Source organism: Rhipicephalus sanguineus, chromosome 9, assembly GCF_013339695.2.
Source record: "Rhipicephalus sanguineus isolate Rsan-2018 chromosome 9, BIME_Rsan_1.4, whole genome shotgun sequence".
Lineage (NCBI taxonomy): Eukaryota > Metazoa > Arthropoda > Arachnida > Ixodida > Ixodidae > Rhipicephalus > Rhipicephalus sanguineus.
This window is the reverse complement of record NC_051184.2, coordinates 30,078,969-30,099,148: the sequence shown is the minus strand read 5'-3', so window position 1 is coordinate 30,099,148 and position 20,180 is coordinate 30,078,969. Positions and strand designations below refer to the sequence as shown.

The 20,180-nt window shown below is 44.1% G+C and overlaps 1 protein-coding gene across 1 annotated transcript in view; it reads left to right on the top strand.

The window, feature by feature from the left end:
- Positions 1-320: 320 nt before the first annotated feature.
- LOC119404884 (alpha-protein kinase 1) overlaps positions 321-20,180 on the top strand; it is a 43,755-nt gene continuing 23,895 nt past the window's right edge. The window contains exon 1 of the mRNA XM_049419111.1: positions 321-783. The gene's annotated coding sequence lies outside the window, so the exon portion shown is untranslated. The remainder of the gene's footprint in view (positions 784-20,180) is intronic.

The following is a 20,180-nucleotide window of genomic DNA, read 5'->3' as shown; positions in this document are numbered from 1 at the left end:
CAACCCGTGATCGTGGTTTACGTGAACGTCTTCCATTCAATCGGGTACCGCCCTCCACTTCCCGCGAAAACCCGTCGTCATCTCTGAAGCACTATAGTGAATTCTCGTGCTAATTTTCCGTCGTCTGCTAAAAACTGTGTGTCCGTCTGCTAGGCGGCGAGCGCGTGTCGTCTGCTGCAACGCCGGTGTGTGTGTGCGTCGTCTGCTAGCAGCGTGCGCTTCCAACCTGTGATCGTCCGCAATCTTCTCAACGCCGCAACGTGTTTCATCTGAACGACCACTTTGGTTTAAAGGAGCGAAAAAAAAAAAAAACGTACTTTGTGCAGCAAACGACGCTTACTTCGCATGTGCCTGGACTTAAAGGAAGTTCGTCGGCTGCGGTCAAATCGTCCGTCTGCACCCAGAATGCTTGCTTCGAGAATCTTCCGTGGAGAGTGATCCCGCTTGTGGTTGTTCCAGCGTCAGGAAAACGAATAGCTGTGCCGCGTGACGTTCGGTGAAGAGATGTACTTAAGGTACCGTTTCGAAAGTGAACACTTCGATGTTAACGGTTGAGTGCAGGCGTAGAAACTTAAGGGACTTCGAGAAGTGTGTTTGTTGTCTGTGGTGCTCGTCAAACATGTGAAGTGCTAGGGACCGGAGAACAGAACCGACAGCACCTAGTCTTCGTGGCAATATATATCTCCATCGTGGTGTTTCTCTGAGGATTTGAACACCGGTACTACTTTTTTTTTTCTTCTGTGTCGCCGTTCTTCAAACAGTCATCGATTCTTCTCATTTAAGGTGAGTTCGATTCCACGCGCTGGATTTGCAACGCTCACTCTTACGCAACGGAATTTTTTTTTTCAAATGCATTTTGCGGGTCAAATCCAAAATTACTTCGTTGCGCACAAGGCAATACTGCTAGCGATTGGTGCACGTACATTCCGAAACTTTACAGACAGACGATAATTTCGCGACAATACTTCAACACGAGAAATCGCTAACCAGTTTTTTTTTCTTTCAATTTCAATAGAATGAAATGCATATAGATTGAGTAAATTTCAGATGGCGTTCATTGAAATGCGTCGGTTAATGCATGAATACGCAAGATCATAAACAGCGCTAACAGAGGAAGCCGATAGATCAATGTGCGTCTTGACCAGCTTGTACGAGCCGCGTTGCCTCGCTGGCATTTTCACTTCTCAACCGTTACCAAACTAAGTGTAACAGCCTGGCGCAGCGAACATTTCCGTCAACGTATAATGCCCAGTTCTGTTTTTCTCCCTGAATTTTTACAACGTTTTAAACGCAAGGTGTTATTATGATCACAACCTGTTCCTGAAAAAACTCGTGTAGCACTGAATTGCACCGACACTTGCGACCCTGACAACATCCCATTACGCTTGACATCATTTCGAAGCCTACCGTGCGAAAAAAAAAATTATCGCAGCTGCGGCAAAGGGGAGGGCGTTCGTTTCGCTTTCCTGACCACGTGGTAGCGCCGGCGAGTTGCCGTGACGTCAGAGCCGCTTCCCAGTTGAATGACCTTCGAAATCCCGAATGCGCCGCCGCTGGTCCTGTTTTACTCAGTGACTTCGTTGTATTTATTAACACTTCTTTTCTTTCTCGATCATTCCAACATAGCCACACTGTCATAGCTTTCCATCTTTCTTCAGTGAGATCACGTGACAGAAACTATTATTACCCACTTTAGGCTTAGCGGCTTGCCTCCTTGCTTATCAAGGTGCAATGATTGCGTTGTCTGGGAAACTTTAATGACACCATAGCGCTCCATTCGCATGTTGAAGGTTGTTGCGATTGTTATTACTGTTATGTTATGTATTCGCCGCACGTTATTATCATCGCCGTTATCATAAGCTTGACATTATCTTCGGCTTAATAACGATAACCATGTTAATTTTGCCTGAGTTCCACATAAGCAGTTGAAGTTCGTTAGACTTGACGCGGACCATGTGCCTGCGTTTCTGAATTTTGCGATTATATGTTTTTTTTTCTAATTACAGGGAAATGATGACGTTATGGTATTTCACCGGTGGTTAAGGACTCGGAGAAAATTCCAGTTTTTTTAGTTTTTTTTTTTTGCGTGTAGCCAACATACCTAAATATTAAGTGCCCACTTCGCGAAGTTAGTCGAAGCTTTTCTGTCAAAACCTCAGAAATGTCAGTTTCGGTACCACTCGTGGATGCGCGAATACATCGCTAATATAACTCGAAGAGTTTCAGCTGTGGACTTCACAATTACAACTTTTAAGAGTATTTTGGAAATGTGACTTTACTATTTTAGATCTGAGACGCCCTTGTTCAATTTGCGAATTGAAAGATCGCCTACTATCGGTACTTCTCAGCCGAATTGTTTCAAATGTTCTCGCTGAAAAAAAGTTATAAGCGTCGACGGTATTGGCCAAGTTGACGCGGTGACCCCTTTTGCGCCGTATGTTTCCACTAATGTTTTAGTAAAATACATGGTACGTTCCTTTATTTTAAAACTGAGTTCCTTGCAAACTTCGAAGATGAGTGTAATTTCTCAACTTCCAAATAACTACAGAATAAATATTATCATTATGTTATAGTTACCGTAGGGGCGCAGCGTAGTGTATATATATCTGGATTACTTTTCACGATATTATTACGACGCACGCCGTAGTGGAGGGCTCCGAAAGTTTTGACCATCTAGTGTTCTTTAACGTGCACCTAAACCTAAGTACACGGGCTTCAAGCATTCTCGCCTACATCGAAAATGCGGCCGCCGCGGTCGGGATTCGATACCGCGACCTTCGGGTCGGCAGTCCAGCACCATAACCACAATACCACCGTGTCGGGAGCTATTCAGTTTAAGCGTGACAAATTTAAGCGCATGTTATTGCGTCCCAGTGACCTTTTCACGCGAACTTATCGACATAAATCATACGGCACTCTGCGATCAACATGTCTCTTTTTTTTTCGCTGTCTCATCCGTCCATTTCACGAGGCCTTCTGCTAATGCTCCTCTGATTGCTGTCGTCTGTTGTAACGATATGATGTTTAATGTCGAAAGACATTACGCGCGATTGTTTTGTCATTCGCGCTGATGGGCAGGGTGTACACGTTTTCCGTTCAATCTGCCATCTGGTTGTTTTTCCGCATGCTAATTCATTTTATGTCATCAACTATCATCCACTAATAACTTGAACGCTTCCCAGCGCCTCGCGTTGCAAAACGTTTTACCAAGAATATTGGGTGCGGCTGATGGTGGTGTTGGTCGTGGTGCTGCTGATGATGGTCGGTATGATGATGATGTTCATATAAACCATAGCATGCACCCACACTGGCAAAAAGTGGGTAACTTAATATTCATTTAATATCTCTAAAAAAGACAACTAATGTTAAGAATAACTTTTAAACACATGTGAAGGCGTCATTCCGAGGGTAAATTGGGCAGCCAGATCAGAGAAATGTACATTGTTAAAGCTTTAAAAATTAAGAAGAAATATGGATTGAAGAAAGCATACCACGTGAAAATTCTCAGCATTAACAACAACAATATTTTAAAAAATTAGGAGGGTTAAGACTTCACATTAATTTGCCACGCTGGTACGTTCAATGACATCAAAAGCTTCAGTTGCCGTAGTGCTACGTCTTGGTTTGCGATTCGTTTGCGTTGTTGAAGTTTTTCGTAAAGAAGTCTGACGTTTAATGCAAACCCATCATGATACGTGTCTCAGTGGATAAGTGTTCGAAGAGAAGGAGGACCTGAAGTAAAATTGATGCATGTGATTCATGTGTATATTGTTACGGAGTCTTTGCAATACGCTCACAATACGCATCCCAACCAGTTGAACCATTCAATCATGACACGCTTTCGTTCTTGCTAGACGCAAGCCATAAGGTAACTTGTCTCTAAAATACCTCATCGTTGCATAAGTTTACAATGAACCGACCGATTTATCTACCCAGTGAGGGCGTCAAAGCTTATCGCGCAGATCTAAACGTCATGCATAGTCCAAGATGGCGGCCTGCGAAACCTCTGCAGTTAAAGTCGTCTGCGTTCTTTCACACAGTAGCAGACGACGACCTTCGGCTAAAACGAGTATTCGTAAATGCGACGTCATGCTCCCGTTATTTTCGCTAGCGAGCGAGACTTGACTTGTCGTCTGCAACATAGAGCCCAGTATAGCAGACGACTGGCACACGAGGCGTTCTCCGAGGCACGTTTGCCTTGACATCGAAATTCTTTTTTTCAAATACACACGAAAGCGATCGACACTTCACGGGCAACGAAAAGAGAACGCGAACGGCTGTTCCGTTGTCGATATTTTTGCTTTTCTAATCGCCTTATCACACTCAGCTCAGTCCTGAGAGCTATGCGTGCTGTAATCGCCGATACGGTGGCTCCGATCGACGTATTACGGGCGCGGAGAAAAGGCCGATTGTGAGCGCAGATTACGTTTTCCTTTTTGGCGCACGACAACACTTTGGATTTCTCGAGAACCGCAGCAAGTTATAAAGTCTAAAGGGGAAGGGGGTGGAGAAGCTGGCAAGGGGAGGTTGCGATTGCGTAAGTGATCGAATGCTGCTGCCATGGATTGCATTGGCATAACCGAGGCCTCCTTCGGCAACTATAGTGTATTGGCCGGTCGTGCCCATGCAATCGCCTGGCGTCAAGTTTCATCTGCCTTGATCAATGTGTGTGTTTTGCGTTTCGCTAAGTTGTGGCAGCGGTTGGCGTCTTTCTAGAGTGAACAAGCACGTGTTGGACGGCAGGCAGTCGTTTTGGCTCGTTTCGTGACACTGTCTTGACTAAATTGCTCCGTTTCCACTACAGTGCAAGAAAGAAAGCTATGCCAAGTTTGTTTTGGATATGTCAGGCATTTCGTTCCGAAAGCCCGAGCTTATCAACATCACTCAGTTGAGATAAATATTTCGCAGTGCTTCACTGAGAGCAACTTATTCACGGTGCCCGATGGTGATTCCTGTGCACCAGGGCAAAAGATAAATCAAAGAGAGCTCGCACATTACTTCTTAAGAACTTTTTTCGTTCGAGAAAAACAAAAGAACGAAAGACGTGCCAACACAGATGCAAGAGAAGAGAATAAGACCACACAAATGCCTCTTCTGTTCTATTCTGTTCTCCTGTTTTCTATCATCTTCTGTCCTCTTCTCATGTCTTCTCTCTTCTATCCTCTTCTCTTGTCTTCTGTAATATTCTGTTAACTTCTATGTTCTTCTCAGATCTTGCATCCTATTCTGTTCTCTATTTTACCGTTCTATTCTCTATTACATCCTCATTTTCTAACCCCATATTATTCTCATATATCCTCTCTCTTGTCTTCTATTCTTCTTTCTTCAGTCCTATTCCCCTTTCTACTAGTTTATTCTACCATCTGTACTAATACCTTCTTCCGCTTCTCTTGTCTTCTGTTTCACTCTCTTCTGTCCTATTCTCCTCTATGCTATTCTCTTCTATGATTTGTACTAGTCTTTTCTATCATCTGTACTAATATCGTCTATCATCTTCTCTTCTCTTCTATATCTTTTTCTGTCTTATTCTCCTCGATACTATTATCTTCTATAATTTGTATTAGAATATCCTCTATCATCTTCTCTTGTCTTCTATTCTTTTTTCTGTCATATTCTCCTCTATACTAATCTCCTCTGTCATTTGTACTAGTTTATTATATCATCTGTACTAATATCTTCTATCCTCTTCTCTTGTCTTCTATTCTTCTTTATTCTGTCCTATTCTCCTATATGCTATTCTCTTCTATCATTCGTACTACTCTCTTATATCATCTGTACTAAAATCTTCTATCCTCTTGTCTTCTATTCTTCTTTCTTCTGTCCTATTCTCCTGTATACTATTCTCTTCTATCATTCGTACTACTCTCTTATATCATCTGTACTAATATCTTTTATCCTCTTCTCTTGTCTTCTATTCTTCTTTATTCTGTCCTATTCTCCTATATGCTATTATCTTCTATCATTCGTACTACTCTCTTATATCATCTGTACTAATATCTTCTATCCTCTTGTCTTCTATTCTTCTTTCTTCTGTCCTATTCTCCTCTATGCTATTCTCTTCTATCATTCGTACTACTCTCTTATATCATCTGTACTAATATCTTCTATCCTCTTGTCTTCTATTCTTCTTTCTTCTGTCCTATTCTCCTGTATACTATTCTCTTCTATCATTCGTACTACTCTCTTATATCATCTGTACTAATATCTTTTATCCTCTTCTCTTGTCTTCTATTCTTCTTTATTCTGTCCTATTCTCCTATATGCTATTATCTTCTATCATTCGTACTACTCTCTTATATCATCTGTACTAATATCTTCTATCCTCTTGTCTTCTATTCTTCTTTATTCTGTCCTATTCTCCTATATGCTATTATCTTCTATCATTCGTACTACTCTCTTATATCATCTGTACTAATATCTTCTATCCTCTTCTCTTGTCTTCTATTCTTCTTTATTCTGTCCTATTCTCCTATATGCTATTCTCTTCTATCATTCGTACTACTCTCTTATATCATCTGTACTAAAATCTTCTATCCTCTTGTCTTCTATTCTTCTTTATTCTGTCCTATTCTCCTATATGCTATTATCTTCTATCATTCGTACTACTCTCTTATATCATCTGTACTAATATCTTTTATCCTCTTCTCTTGTCTTCTATTCTTCTTTATTCTGTCCTATTCTCCTATATGCTATTATCTTCTATCATTCGTACTACTCTCTTATATCATCTGTACTAATATCTTCTATCCTCTTGTCTTCTATTCTTCTTTATTCTGTCCTATTCTCCTATATGCTATTATCTTCTATCATTCGTACTACTCTCTTATATCATCTGTACTAATATCTTTTATCCTCTTCTCTTGTCTTCTATTCTTCTTTATTCTGTCCTATTCTCCTATATGCTATTATCTTCTATCATTCGTACTACTCTCTTATATCATCTGTACTAATATCTTCTATCCTCTTGTCTTCTAATCTTCTTTCTTCTGCCCTATTCTCCTCTATGCTATTCTCTTCTATCATTCGTACTACTCTCTTATATCATCTGTACTAATATCTTTTATCCTCTTCTCTTGTCTTCTATTCTTCTTTATTCTGTCCTATTCTCCTATATGCTATTCTCTTCTATCATTCGTACTACTCTCTTATATCATCTGTACTAAAATCTTCTATCCTCTTGTCTTCTATTCTTCTTTCTTCTGTCCTATTCTCCTGTATACTATTCTCTTCTATCATTCGTACTACTCTCTTATATCATCTGTACTAATATCTTCTATCCTCTTGTCTTCTATTCTTCTTTCTTCTGTCCTATTCTCCTCTATGCTATTATCTTCTATCATTCGTACTACTCTCTTATATCATCTGTACTAATATCTTCTATCCTCTTGTCTTCTATTCTTCTTTCTTCTGTCCTATTCTCCTCTATGCTATTCTCTTCTATCATTCGTACTACTCTCTTATATCATCTGTACTAATATCCTCAATCCTCTTCTCTTGTCTTCTATTCTTCTTTCTTTTGTGCTATTCTCCTCTATGCTATTCTCTTCTATCATTCATACTACTCTCTTATATCATCTGTACTAATATCTTCTATCCTCTTATCTTGTCTTCTGTTCTTCTTTCTTCTGTCCTATTCTCCTCTATGCTATTCTCTTCTATCATTTGTACTACTCTCTTATATCATCTGCACTAATTTCTTCTGTCCTCTTCTCTTGTCTTCTATTCTTCTTTCTTCTGCCCTATTCTCCTCTATACTAATCTCTTCTATCATTTGTACTACTCTCTTAGATCATCTGTACTAATATCTTCTATCCTCTTCTCTTGTCTTCTATTCTTCTTTCTTCTGTCCTATTCTCCTGCATACTATTCTCTTCTATCATTCTTACTACTCTCTTATATCATCTGTACTAATATCTTCTATCCTCTTCTCTTGTCTTCTAATCTTCTTTCTTCTGCCCTATTCTCCTCTATGCTATTCTCTTCTATCATTTGTACTACTCTCTTATATCATCTGCACTAATTTCTTCTGTCCTCTTCTCTTGTCTTCTATTCTTCTTTCTTCTGCCCTATTCTCCTCTATACTAATCTCTTCTATCATTTGTACTACTCTCTTAGATCATCTGTACTAATATCTTCTATCCTCTTCTCTTGTCTTCTAATCTTCTTTCTTCTGTCCTATTCTCCTGCATACTATTCTCTTCTATCATTCTTACTACTCTCTTATATCATCTGTACTAATATCTTCTATCCTCTTCTCTTGTCTTCTAATCTTCTTTCTTCTGCCCTATTCTCCTCTATGCTATTCTCTTCTATCATTTGTACTACTCTCTTAGATCATCTGTACTAATATCTTCTATCCTCTTCTCTTGTCTTCTAATCTTCTTTCTTCTGTCCTATTCTCCTGCATACTATTCTCTTCTATCATTCTTACTACTCTCTTATATCATCTGTACTAATATCTTCTATCCTCTTCTCTTGTCTTCTAATCTTCTTTCTTCTGCCCTATTCTCCTCTATGCTATTCTCTTCTATCATTTGTACTACTCTCTTATATCATCTGTACTAATATCTTCTATCCTCTTCTCTTGTCTTCTAATCTTCTTTCTTCTGCCCTATTCTCCTCTATGCTATTCTCTTCTATCATTTGTACTACTCTCTTATATCATATGCACTAATTTCTTCTGTCCTCTTCTCTTGTCTTCTATTCTTCTTTCTTCTGCCCTATTCTCCTCTATACTAATCTCTTCTATCATTCTTACTACTCTCTTAGATCATCTGTACTAATATCTTCTATCCTCTTGTCTTGTCTTCTATTCTTCTTTCTTCTGTCCTATTCTCTATGCTCTTCTCTTCTACCATTTGTACTAGAATATCCTCTATCCCCTTCTCTTGTCTTCTATTCTTTTTTCTGTCATATCCTCCTCTATACTATTTTCCTGTCATTTCTACTAGTTTCTTCTATCATCTATACTAATATCATCTATCCACTTCTCTTGCCTTCTATTCTTCTTTCTTCTGTCCTATTCTCCTCTATACTAGCCTATTCTATCATCTATACTAATGTCTCATATCCTCTTCTCTTGCCTTCTATACTATTTTCTTCTACAATCTGTACTATTCTCTTCTATCATCTGTACTATTCTCTCGTATCATATGTACTATTCTCTTCTATGCCCTTCTCTCTTTTCTTCTGTGCTGTTCCCCTCTATTATCAAGTCTTCTATTCTCTCTTGTATTCTACTTTTTCTTATGCTTTTCTCCTCTCTTCTATACTATGCTACTGCTTCTGTGTTTGCACGTCCGCCATTTTTTTATGATGAATCCCTACCAACTAGCTCAACTTTCCGTCGTTCTGAGAAAAATATTTCTTTATCACGTAGTGCTGTGTCACCCACAGGTGAGAGGCGCTAGAAATTCAATGTATGCAGAGCTTTCGTGATATCATTTCCAATTGCTTCCCATCCTTGGAAAGGTGTTACAGGCAAACAAAAGCGGGAAAATGTCGACGGCTCGATTGCCAGCCGCTTTCGCGTGTGGACGGAGTTTAAGGACACTGGTGTGCTTAATGTTTGCGTGCTTCAGAAAACGCCAACTGGTTAGATTTAATGCGAATGCCCATCCACACTGCGGCGCATGCCTCATGTTGGTTTGGCCAAGTTAGGCCAATCAATTAATAACCAGGGTTTGCTTCAGATCGCCTTTATATAGCTATCAGTTCACTGCGATAAGGCTGGATCAGACGAAGCACACTATCATGCCGTATATCGGAAAAATACTAGAAAATAAGCGTTGTCTGTCTATCGTCTGCTGGTCGTATGTCTGCCGTCTGCTTGACGTCTGCTGCACGGTTTTCTTTTTAAACAGAAGCTCACCTAGCTCCCTGTCTCCAACCGGCGGTACACAACCTCGCCCTTCTTGCAATTAGGGCGCGAAGCTTACGTCGCATACGTTATACGACGATTACAGCAAGTACACGGCAACGCGGCCGTTGCGTGATAACGAAAGAAAATATGAACAAACGCGCAAGAAGAATGAAAGATACGTTTGACGCGTCCTCACCTTGGCCTAAAATGCCGATGCCTATACGGCGCTGCCTTTTCCCACCGTCCCTTTCTCGCTCCGTTCAATCCTTCGCTCCTTCATTACCTTTCGCTGCACATACGGCGCCTGCGGCCGTCTACCGTTAAAACTTCGCATTAAAAAAAGTCACGAGAGAAACCTACCTGGCAGAAGAGAAACCTTCAAGATGACTGTAAACACACTTCTGCGCTGTTCTTAATTTACTTCTGCCTGCCTTCTGTTTACACGCTTGTTCCCATATTTAATCTGCAATGTACAAGATAACGCGCGACAAGCACAGACTCTTCGCTTGCGAAACTACGAGACAGTAGTAAGATAAGACAGCCGCCTGCCAGGCTCTGCAGATCATGGCGGACGCAGAGCTCGCGATGATGCCAACGCCTAAGGAGGTTAAAGTTTTTGTATAACGTCCTTGCCTGTGCTCTATTTGTATACACGAACAGATTATGTAACACTGCCAGTTACGAAACCATGTAACGAATTTACGAAATCATGTTTTAAAAGCTGCGCTTGAACCAAAATGTCGAAGATTAGACTCGTATACGTCAGCCATGCTGCACGATTGACATTTACAGACGAATTCAAATGCCGCACGTAAATGACAGCTCAAGTAGGTTGAGTATCAAATGTCGCAACTCCCAGACTCAGATTACCGAGAAAATGCTCGACAACGAAGTAGTTTTCGAGTTATTACGATTAAAGTGACCAATTTCCGCAGACGCCCGTTTTCTGAAAGCAGCTTAAAGCCGTCTCAGAGCAGGTACACCATGGCACCGGCGTAACAAGCAGTCCAGCAGGGCATTTGATAAAACTGCCTCCGAGATCGGCTCGCTTTATAGTGCTTCGGACAACAATGAACGTCGGCGGGTTTCAGGCACAGCTTCATAGCATTTAGGAACGTCTGCAAGTTCGTAGGGCGAGCAGAAGTAAACGCTGGCGCACGTCGTCTGCTACGCAACCAAAACACAGAAGGCAACTACTGCGAGCGACCATTGGCTATATACACCGGCGCTTGAAGATTGGAGGGGCGGTTTGATCGTGACGCATTCCGACGTTTAATGGGAATATCCCCCACTCGGGCGCCTGGTATTGACTTTGGATACACGCCAGCGAGTCATTCCATCGCATCTTTTCGATTAGCGTTACTTATACGTGGTTTCAAACGCGCCCGCCGGTGCGGTGCACGCGAGCGGAGCGGCGGGGAGTGGCCTTGAGCGTCCTTGGCGTATGCCGCGTAGCGCGCGCGGCGAGCCCAAACGAAAGTGCGAGTGTAAAACGACCTTGGATCCATTTTTCTTTTCCTTTCCGCCGCGTACCGTTTCACCCCCGTCGCGCCGCTAGACCCTACCCCCCGCCATCTCTCGCTTTCCAGATGCTGCTCCGCGTTCCGCCAGCTAACGGGCGGCTTTGGTTTCGCTTTCCGGCTTACAGATGTCGCTCGCCTAAGACTGGCCGTTTCCACTGCTTTCTATACTGCCGCTTCCTTGTCTGCCGATAAACATCATTTCCCCGTTCTTTCCTTCTTTCTTTTTTTTTATGTGAGATAAAGGGCACACAGAAGTTCAGAGCCCGCACAATGATCGGATTGGAGTGCACCAGCCGTACAAGGCATGGTCGTGTATTTTGTCACAATAGATTTCATGGACCTTCCTTCTTTTCACATCACTGGCCGCACCGACCACAGTTTCCTACCATATTTACTAGAGGGAAGTGGGGCGCTGCGATCGTTCAGCCACCATGGGGATGATGGGTAGTACACGGATTTTCGTGCTTGGGGCTTTCAACTTACTTGTGGCTTCGTTTAATGTTGCGTTTTGGCTTTCGTTTCGTCGTACTGCTATTATGAAACTCTATGGAATTGACGGGCTGCACGCGGACGATAGCAGTGGTGCCGCTTTATCCCAGCCAATGAAGGTAGGCGAAAAACAAAAGAAAATGAATCATTAAAAAATACCGGTCCTGGGCTCGTGTTTTCTAATGAATATTTTTCTGTGATTAAATTCCTTTCGTCACGTTTTCCCGTCGAATGGCTTGTAAGGAAAGATAGCGGAGGCATGACAGCGTGACAGTCATTGACGTAAACCGAAAAATGATTTGAAAGAAATACGAAAAGCATCGTTACGAAACGCGCACACTGGACGGTTAAATAGCTGTAGTACATTCGCTAATCACACAAGACCCAACATCTCAATAGGTATAGCAAAACGTTTCTGATGCCTGTAAAGTTTTGTGGAACAGCTAGGTGTCACCTGCCCACATTCTATACAGCGAAACCTGTATGAATCTCTTTTTCTGCAAAATGGCATATGGAATAGTGACATAGCTGTTCGCTGCGCGGTTTCTGGAAATACGTACAGTCGGTGTCGGAAGTTGAAAAAGCACTGCGCCTCAGAAAAGTTGGAATTTCCCAGAAATTTGTGACTATTCGGTCGAACTGCACTCTATACGTTGTTAGCGCGTTTTAAAAAAGGCTGGCAATCTAAATTCAAGGCTGCTCGCAGATGCAGCGGAAATATTCAGCTTTTTCTTGCGTCCCATGGTCTCTAAACGTTTGACGCGACTGTACACCAGCACATCGATAAACGCACCTACGTAGTGTCTTACTGAGTTAGGAAACACCTGGGCAATGGCATTCGCACTGCTGCTGCATTCGCACATATGCTTACGCTATACGTTTAGTGCTACTGCGTATATCTAGCAAGCACGCGAATCTGGAAATTATTAGCATTTACGCACACACCGGTAAAGTCATAGAAACCCGGATCGCCGCACTGGTTGTGGAACCTCTTGTCACAACACAGTCGGTCAAAGAAGTTCGCAGGGCGCGTAACTATACGGTTCCACGCCCCGCGCAAACTCCGAACACGAACCACAGGTATATTGCCTAGAATATTCTAGGCGCTACACCACAGGCCGTACCGCAAGCCTTACAGTTATCATAGAGTTTTCAGTGTCCTTGAGCAAGTCTTCACTTGTGGGTAGTTGACGACTGACTGCCGTCTTAACTAGTCTAATAGTCTATTTTTATCCGTTAAGTTCGAATTGTTTTCTTGTACCGAATGCATACCTTTCCTATAGATGTATGAAGTTTAAAATGTTGTAAGTTTATTCACTGGGGGCCTGTGTTTGGGGCCCTGGTGGGGTTCAATTAGAAGCGCCGTGCCATAAAAAGAATCTCAACTCTGCCATGGAACTCATGTTTGCAGCGAAATCTTGCGGCTGACTTCAGGTCCCCAAAGGCGAGGGAAGCCGTAGGATTGTGACGTGGCAGTCATACCTGTGGATGCCACGGGACATACATATGCGTTGGATAATCACTCTACCTTTCAATAATAAGCATTCTATCTATCTATCTATCTATCTATCTATCTATCTATCTATCTATCTATCTATCTATCTATCTATCTATCTATCTATCTATCTATCTATCTATCTATCTATCTATCTATCTATCTATTCAATCCTGGCACACTAAATGATTAATGGCGCGAATGAGTGAGCATCAGCAGACGTAAGCTGGTTTGTCACGGACGTGAGCGATTTCTTATCGAAATTCATTTTGCCGAGGCCTGTGGCATCGTGAAACTGTCGACGCAGCCAGCAGCGTTATTATTAGCACAATAATTATTCACGCGGCAGTTTTGCCGCGCTCAACACTCGTGTAACATTCGCGGAAGCCCCGCAACAAGTTGCCCTCGGAGCAGCTCGACGGATAAACACCCAACGAGGCATGCCGTCGACTACACCTCGGTGCAACACGCCAGAGACCTCCTACGCTCGAAGGTCAACGCACTCGGCGTCGAGGTCATTGACAGGGCCGCCGCAGCACAACGGTGCCGTTGGCCTACGTCGTACCGTAACGCCAGCGGGAACGAGAAAGGGCGAGATTCGAGGGAGAGGAGTCGCGACCGCGCCGGGGAGTAACGGTGTGCGAACTTGCAGCGCACTCGCTCACTCACACACCTGTTTGAGCGCTTCGGGGAGGAGAGCGCTAGAGGAAGCGCCTAGGCAACGCAGGCCAAGCGCGTAGGCGAAAGTGAATTCCACCCTCTCCACATTAAAGCTCTCCTTCTCTCGACTTCCTTCTCTCCGGCTATCTTTCGCTCCCGGGTTTTTTGCGGCTGCTCTTAGAACCGAGGGTGAGAGAGGAGGGTTTCTTTCTTTCGTCTTCCGTTCCCTCCTCCCTTCGCTGTGAGGCACCTGTCTTTTTGCTTTTATAACTTGCGGTGTTGCCTGTCTTTCTCTGTGGCGGGGTATTATTGTCTGAGTGCCGCCGTACTGGGGAGCCGTTGTCTCTCCCCCTTCCCCTTCCCTTCATTCCGCTGCGCGGTGTTACTGGTTTTGTAACGCCACTGGGTCACCGGGTTTTGCGGGCTCCATCACTCCACGTCTGCATGCCGCCCCTCTGTGTTCACCCTTCTTTCATTCTCTCTCTTTTTTCAACCTGTCACTCGTGCGCTCGTGCGCACGCAGGATAAACTTCGTTCTTCTTCGCGTTCACTTCTGTCTGAGCAAAACGTAGCAGACGAGCTGCCAGCCCTGTCGTCTGTTTCGGTGAAGTGATCTGCGATAGCAACAATTTGCAGACGATGCACGGTATGTTGAAGCTCGAAGCTTAATCAGGTGTGCCGTCTAGTGAGGTGTGTCGTCTGCCTTTGTGGTTTGCGGGAACAAAGGCCAACGCCGTCTGGCATAATTCGAAGCTCAGTCAGATATCCTTTAAGCATTAGAAATCGTTTACTTGTTCATCATTCCGTGTGGGTTAAGCAGCACACAAAACAAGGCCTAAGAAAGACACAAGAAAACACAATAGTTGCTGCCTGCTGCGTTTACTTGTTGATATTTTTAGAACAGAAGCATCTCATAAAGGTATGGAGGACGTTGACAGCAGCGTTCATTTCACCATCACTGCCAAAGTAGTCGCCAAGTTTTCCTCACGCTTATTCCAGGCATCGCTTTCACGAGTATAAATACATTGCCTTCATAACATGTCGCGCTTGTCTCCCCTATCCGTCTGCTCTGAAACCTGACCACTTTTTCGTTTAATCGCCGTTGCTCTTCAAAAAACGCCCCGTCTCGTTCGTACAGGCTGACGCAATAGGTCTATAAATTGCCTGCGCCGGCGTTATTTCTGAAATTCCTAGTCTGAAAGTTACTCGCATTATGAAGTCCCTCGGATTATAAACACGTCCTCGCAAAAGCAGAAGTAGATAGCATCGTCTGTTGCCCTCACAGCGTCGTCTGCTTCTACTCGTCTGCTCGGATGTGAAGCAACCGCTTCGTCTGTCTGCGCAACGCGAAGTCCAACTCAGACGTACTGTAGAATTTCGTGTACTGCAGACCATCGTGCGTTGCCCATTGTGTAAGAGACTGTCCGCTGGCCCGAATTTACATGCTGCAGCTTTCGCCGCCCTCTAATGCACTTATCCTATGCCTATACCGACTGCCCTGCAAAAGGTCCGAGCGTTCTTATTACGACGTTATAGTTGATATTGCCCCACATCGATATAGATATACCTCTTGTCTTTGCGAATTCTCGTTATTGCGAAAACGTGCGTTCACCTCTTCTTTCACATACAGATAACCATTCTGTGTACGTGCATAGTATACAGTCGTCTTGCCAAATCTTCGCACTCAGTACTTTCTTTTGTCATTGTAGCGACGAATGACTCAGTCGCCGTCATCTTTTCGTCTGTTATCGTTTATTTTACGGGCATGCAATGACAAGCGCCCTAAACCATTTCATCGTTAAAAGCTTGGCGATATGATAGATTTCGAAATCGGTGTAGACGGCCAGACCTGTCGGCGAGACATTTTTTTTTTTTTTTTTGAGTAAAAGCAAAGTCAAGAGACTATGACCAAGCGAGCACTTTCCGTGCTTGTGCGACGATAATCAGCAAAATGATGTCGTTGAACGCTTCATCGCAGCTTCGAAAAAAGAAAAAAAAAAAACGCATTGCTCAATGTGTCAACATGTCGCGCCAGGTTTCATCACAGGGGGGGTCTCGGAAGAGAGCAACAAGTGCTCCGCCGCCATCACACTTCCTTATTTATTTATTTCGTCTGGCAATCAGCAATTGATTCGATCGATTTTTGGTCTCCTCGTAACTCTGCCGATACTCTATTTGAAGGTTTCGGTTAGGACGCAAAAAGAAAGATGTCACTCGACGAGAATCGCTTTTAAATCAAATATTGATTCGCGCAGTTCTTTAATCCTTCCGCAAGTTTCCCAGACTTTGGCGACCCCCGTGGGAAACGACGCGTCATCTGCAACAGGCTGCCGCGTAGCAGACGTATGGCAGACAGCAACAGCGTCGTCTGCTCAGCGCGCCGTCTGCTACCGCTCCCTGTGAGAGGTCGTTGCACTTGGCGCTAGCGCGTTCAACGGCAGCAAAGTCCCGTTGCGGCAAGCGCTGGCGGTTCGACGACCTTTCGCAAAATCCAACGGAGCGTTCCTCCTGGTAACTCTCCGCTTCTCTTTGTTTTTGTTCCCTCCTTTTATCTCTCCTGCCTCCTTCCTTAGGCCTTCTCCACCCCCTTTCCGCGTTACTCTCTCCCGCGTGCTATCTCTCTAGCGGTCGAGAGAGGAGAAAGCCAAGTCAAGCCTTGCCCGAAGCCTTGAAACCGAAAGTGGGTGGGGAAGGGGAGCACGGTCACTGGCCTCGCATCACTGCTCGCCGCGCTATGCCGTCGTCGCCAGGTTCTTGATTTTTCGCTTTTGCTTGAGCGAGCAAAGCAGAAAGAAACATTTTTTCTTCGAGGTGTTCGTTTCACGACGCGTTGTTGACTTACTTAGGAACAGGCAAACTGTGTCTGCGCGCAGTTATCTTCGCGCTTCTTTTTGTCGTCTGCAACGGCGAGGGCTATTTCCAGACGCGTTTTGAGCTAGTGGCCGTTTTCCTTTTCTTTTATTTTCTGGTTATTCCTTTGCGTTTCATTCATTGTGCGGCCTTCAAGTAATTACGTCTAACTTTAGGCACCGCTGCAAGATCAGTTGCGTAGACCCGATTGCTTCCACGGACGAACGGCTTTTTGTAAGCTCGCCATCCACGCGTAAGCCTTGTGCTCGCTTATACTTAGGCTTAGCAGCTTACGCCTTTGCCAATGCTGACGAATGGGTCCTCTGTTAACTCTTTCGTTCCGGATTTCAGTCAGGCATTTCCTCCATCTTCGATAGTGTTTCATGACGTGTTGCGGGTCAGTCAGGTTCTCCCCACAACAATTTTGTCTCCCCAATTTGACCACAAACGTGCTTGGAAGTTATGTTTTAGAACGTACCAATATCGCGAATTTACCCGTCAGATGGCGATTTGTGGAGGCAGGTGCACTGGTAAGTAGGCGCTATATATAACGGCGCATCCACGCTAGAGCGTAGGCTCACGGGGTCAGTGACCTTCCTGCCAGCGTGCCGAGCAGCTGATGACTGTGGACCACGTAAGGCGAGCTCTTACACTAAACCGGTGATGAAAGTCACCATGACCGACAGTTTTTAACATGATGCTTAGACTGAAACTTATATTTAATCTCCACATTTGGCTCTTCATCTTCCACTTCATCTTCCAGTCATTAAACATAACGTCCGACTTTGAAGCGCTGTGAAGACGTTATGCAAAGAAAATCGGCACATGCTTTCAATGTATTACGGTTTAGGAGACAAGATCGCTTCACGTACCTTGAATGACTTACCTGCATTTTGATAAGGCTTCGGAAACCCACGAAAAAGTGTCACAATGCCGCACGGAGTTTCACTCGAAAACCTAACCTGTGCGGTAGATAACTTGTCAAAATAGCTTTTATACCCAATCAGCCGTTGATGAAAGCAAGTGACCTGAATACAAAATGGCCGACATCTGTCTCGCTAAAATTAATGGCAGCTAGAGTAACACTGTGCTCGTAATAGTGTACCTATAGTCCAAGCTCCAAACATAAGCAAGTGCAGGATTTGACCACGTCTTTTGGGACTTTCAACCTAAACGCTGTGCTTTAGTACCACAGCTGGAGGTACATATGTACGCCGAGGCTGTCCACACTGTAACATTTAACACTCAGGCATACAAAACGCTGCAAACTATACATTCGCTTACCTCATGGAGTCCCCGGGATTGCATTCTGAGTGACCAATTCGGCATTGCTTTTCAAGCGATCAGCATATAAAACTCCTGCAAATACCGAAATGAAAGAACATCACATTATCAGCATGTAGCACAGATCGTGCCAGGACAAAATAGAGTACTTTAGGGCAACGGTAAAAGATTATGATGGGAAGCAAATAATTCACTTAAAAATTCTGGATCTCCCGCCCGGTTTCGACACACTAGCCGAAAACGGTGCTCAAACTGCCCACTGCCGTTTTGTACTTTCCTTGTGACACTGTGAGTAAACGTACGGCATGCACTGCACGCATTCATCATCTGTTACTGCGCACAGACTACTCCCATCTTTTCATCTCTTCATTTTTGTAGGCACACAGACTCATCTGTTACATCAAGAGGTTAACAAACTGCGCCGTGTTTTCGTCTGGTTTACAGTTCTCACGATGCAAATTTTTCTTTCGTAAACCCACTGAGCGCGACCCTATTCCCGTCTTCGCATTGCTAAAATGAAGTTGTTGTTTTTTTTTTTTCGTACATTTCGTCCGTTATTTTACAAAACAACCATTCCAGCGCACGTAGGTCGTCTGCTTCTGCGCTAGCAGACAACGCCCTTCTCTTCTTTTTTTTTTTTTTTTGGCTTGTAGACGATACATAATTCCTCACGCTTCATAAACCGGTTGCCGCGTTTCGTCTGTTTTGTAATTCGCAGAAGAATTATGGTCGCAATTTTCTTTTTTTTTTTACCTCTCTTTCAGCCGACCCCTGTCGGTGACCTTTAGTTCATGGTCGCCCTAGCCCCAAAAAGCACCATTTCTTTCATGCGATTTCTTTCTTCGTTGTACTGCTGCACCCATCTCAACCGCTTTGAGACATATAAAGACAAACGTTACTTGTATGGGCGCGCATTTGCATAACGACCTGTTCTTTTTTTCATGTATTGTTCTTCTAGTCCCTCCCATGCAGAGTAGCCAGCTCGAAACGGCCGGTTTGCTTACATTGTAGCAGCCTTACGTCTCAGCACATCCCACCGACCTGGATTAGCTCACGCTGCCCACCACGCGCCTTAATTCATCAAGTCTTTCGGGGAGGTCGAAGTTTTGCTACGCGTTTTGCACGGTGCCGACGCACGCTGTTGTGGACCCGTTTTTCGAGTCGTACGTCAGTAGTAACACCAGGAAAAAAGCCTTGCTTACGCTGTTCGCGAAAACAACACAAGCAAACAAACAAATGAACAAGAAAAGCTCTCGGGCGATGTCACTAGCGGGGTGTATCCGCGTGCAGCGAATAACAATTGGAGCGTGCGGACCGCCGCGAAAGGCCGTTGTTACCGCCATCACCACCCCCCGCTGAGACGCAGAATGGATGCGCACCACCTCTGACGCGTCAGGGTCGTCGCATAATAAGCGCTCTCAGGCCTCCTGCACTGCCACGCCCACGACTCCCCTCCTCGCAACTTCCACTCCCCCCCCCCCCCTAAACCACTTAAGTTCTCAGTAAAAGGGGCGACACGTTCGATTCACGTGTAACAAGCGCTTTGTTTGTTTGTCTGTTTGTACGAGCGTAATTATTCGAGCGTTGTATGCGAAGGGTTATACGACTCGCTGGGCACAGCATAGAGGGCACAGTGCACAGTGATCCACTGTGGATGCGAGGATTACGCCTCAAAAAACGGTGTCACTTTCGTAGGGTGCCGAAATCTACGTTGGACCTACCGCGGTACCTCTGTTAGCCGCATCTCTGTCACTGTATAGGGCGTACTCGCTATAGATCGCAACGTCGTTGGTTCGATTCCCTGTTTTCGCGACCCGAATTCATGGCTGTGAAAGGAAGACACTTCTTCTTCACTAGGGAAATGTGTTTTCTTAATAGCATCATAGCATGCTAAACAGTAATTGCCATGAGCTCTTGGGCCTGTTTCCTCTAAATATGGTCGACCATCCTTACGCGCTTCGAAGAACGCCGTTATGACCTGCACGCAAAACTAGACATCAGCGTCCTAAACGTTAAC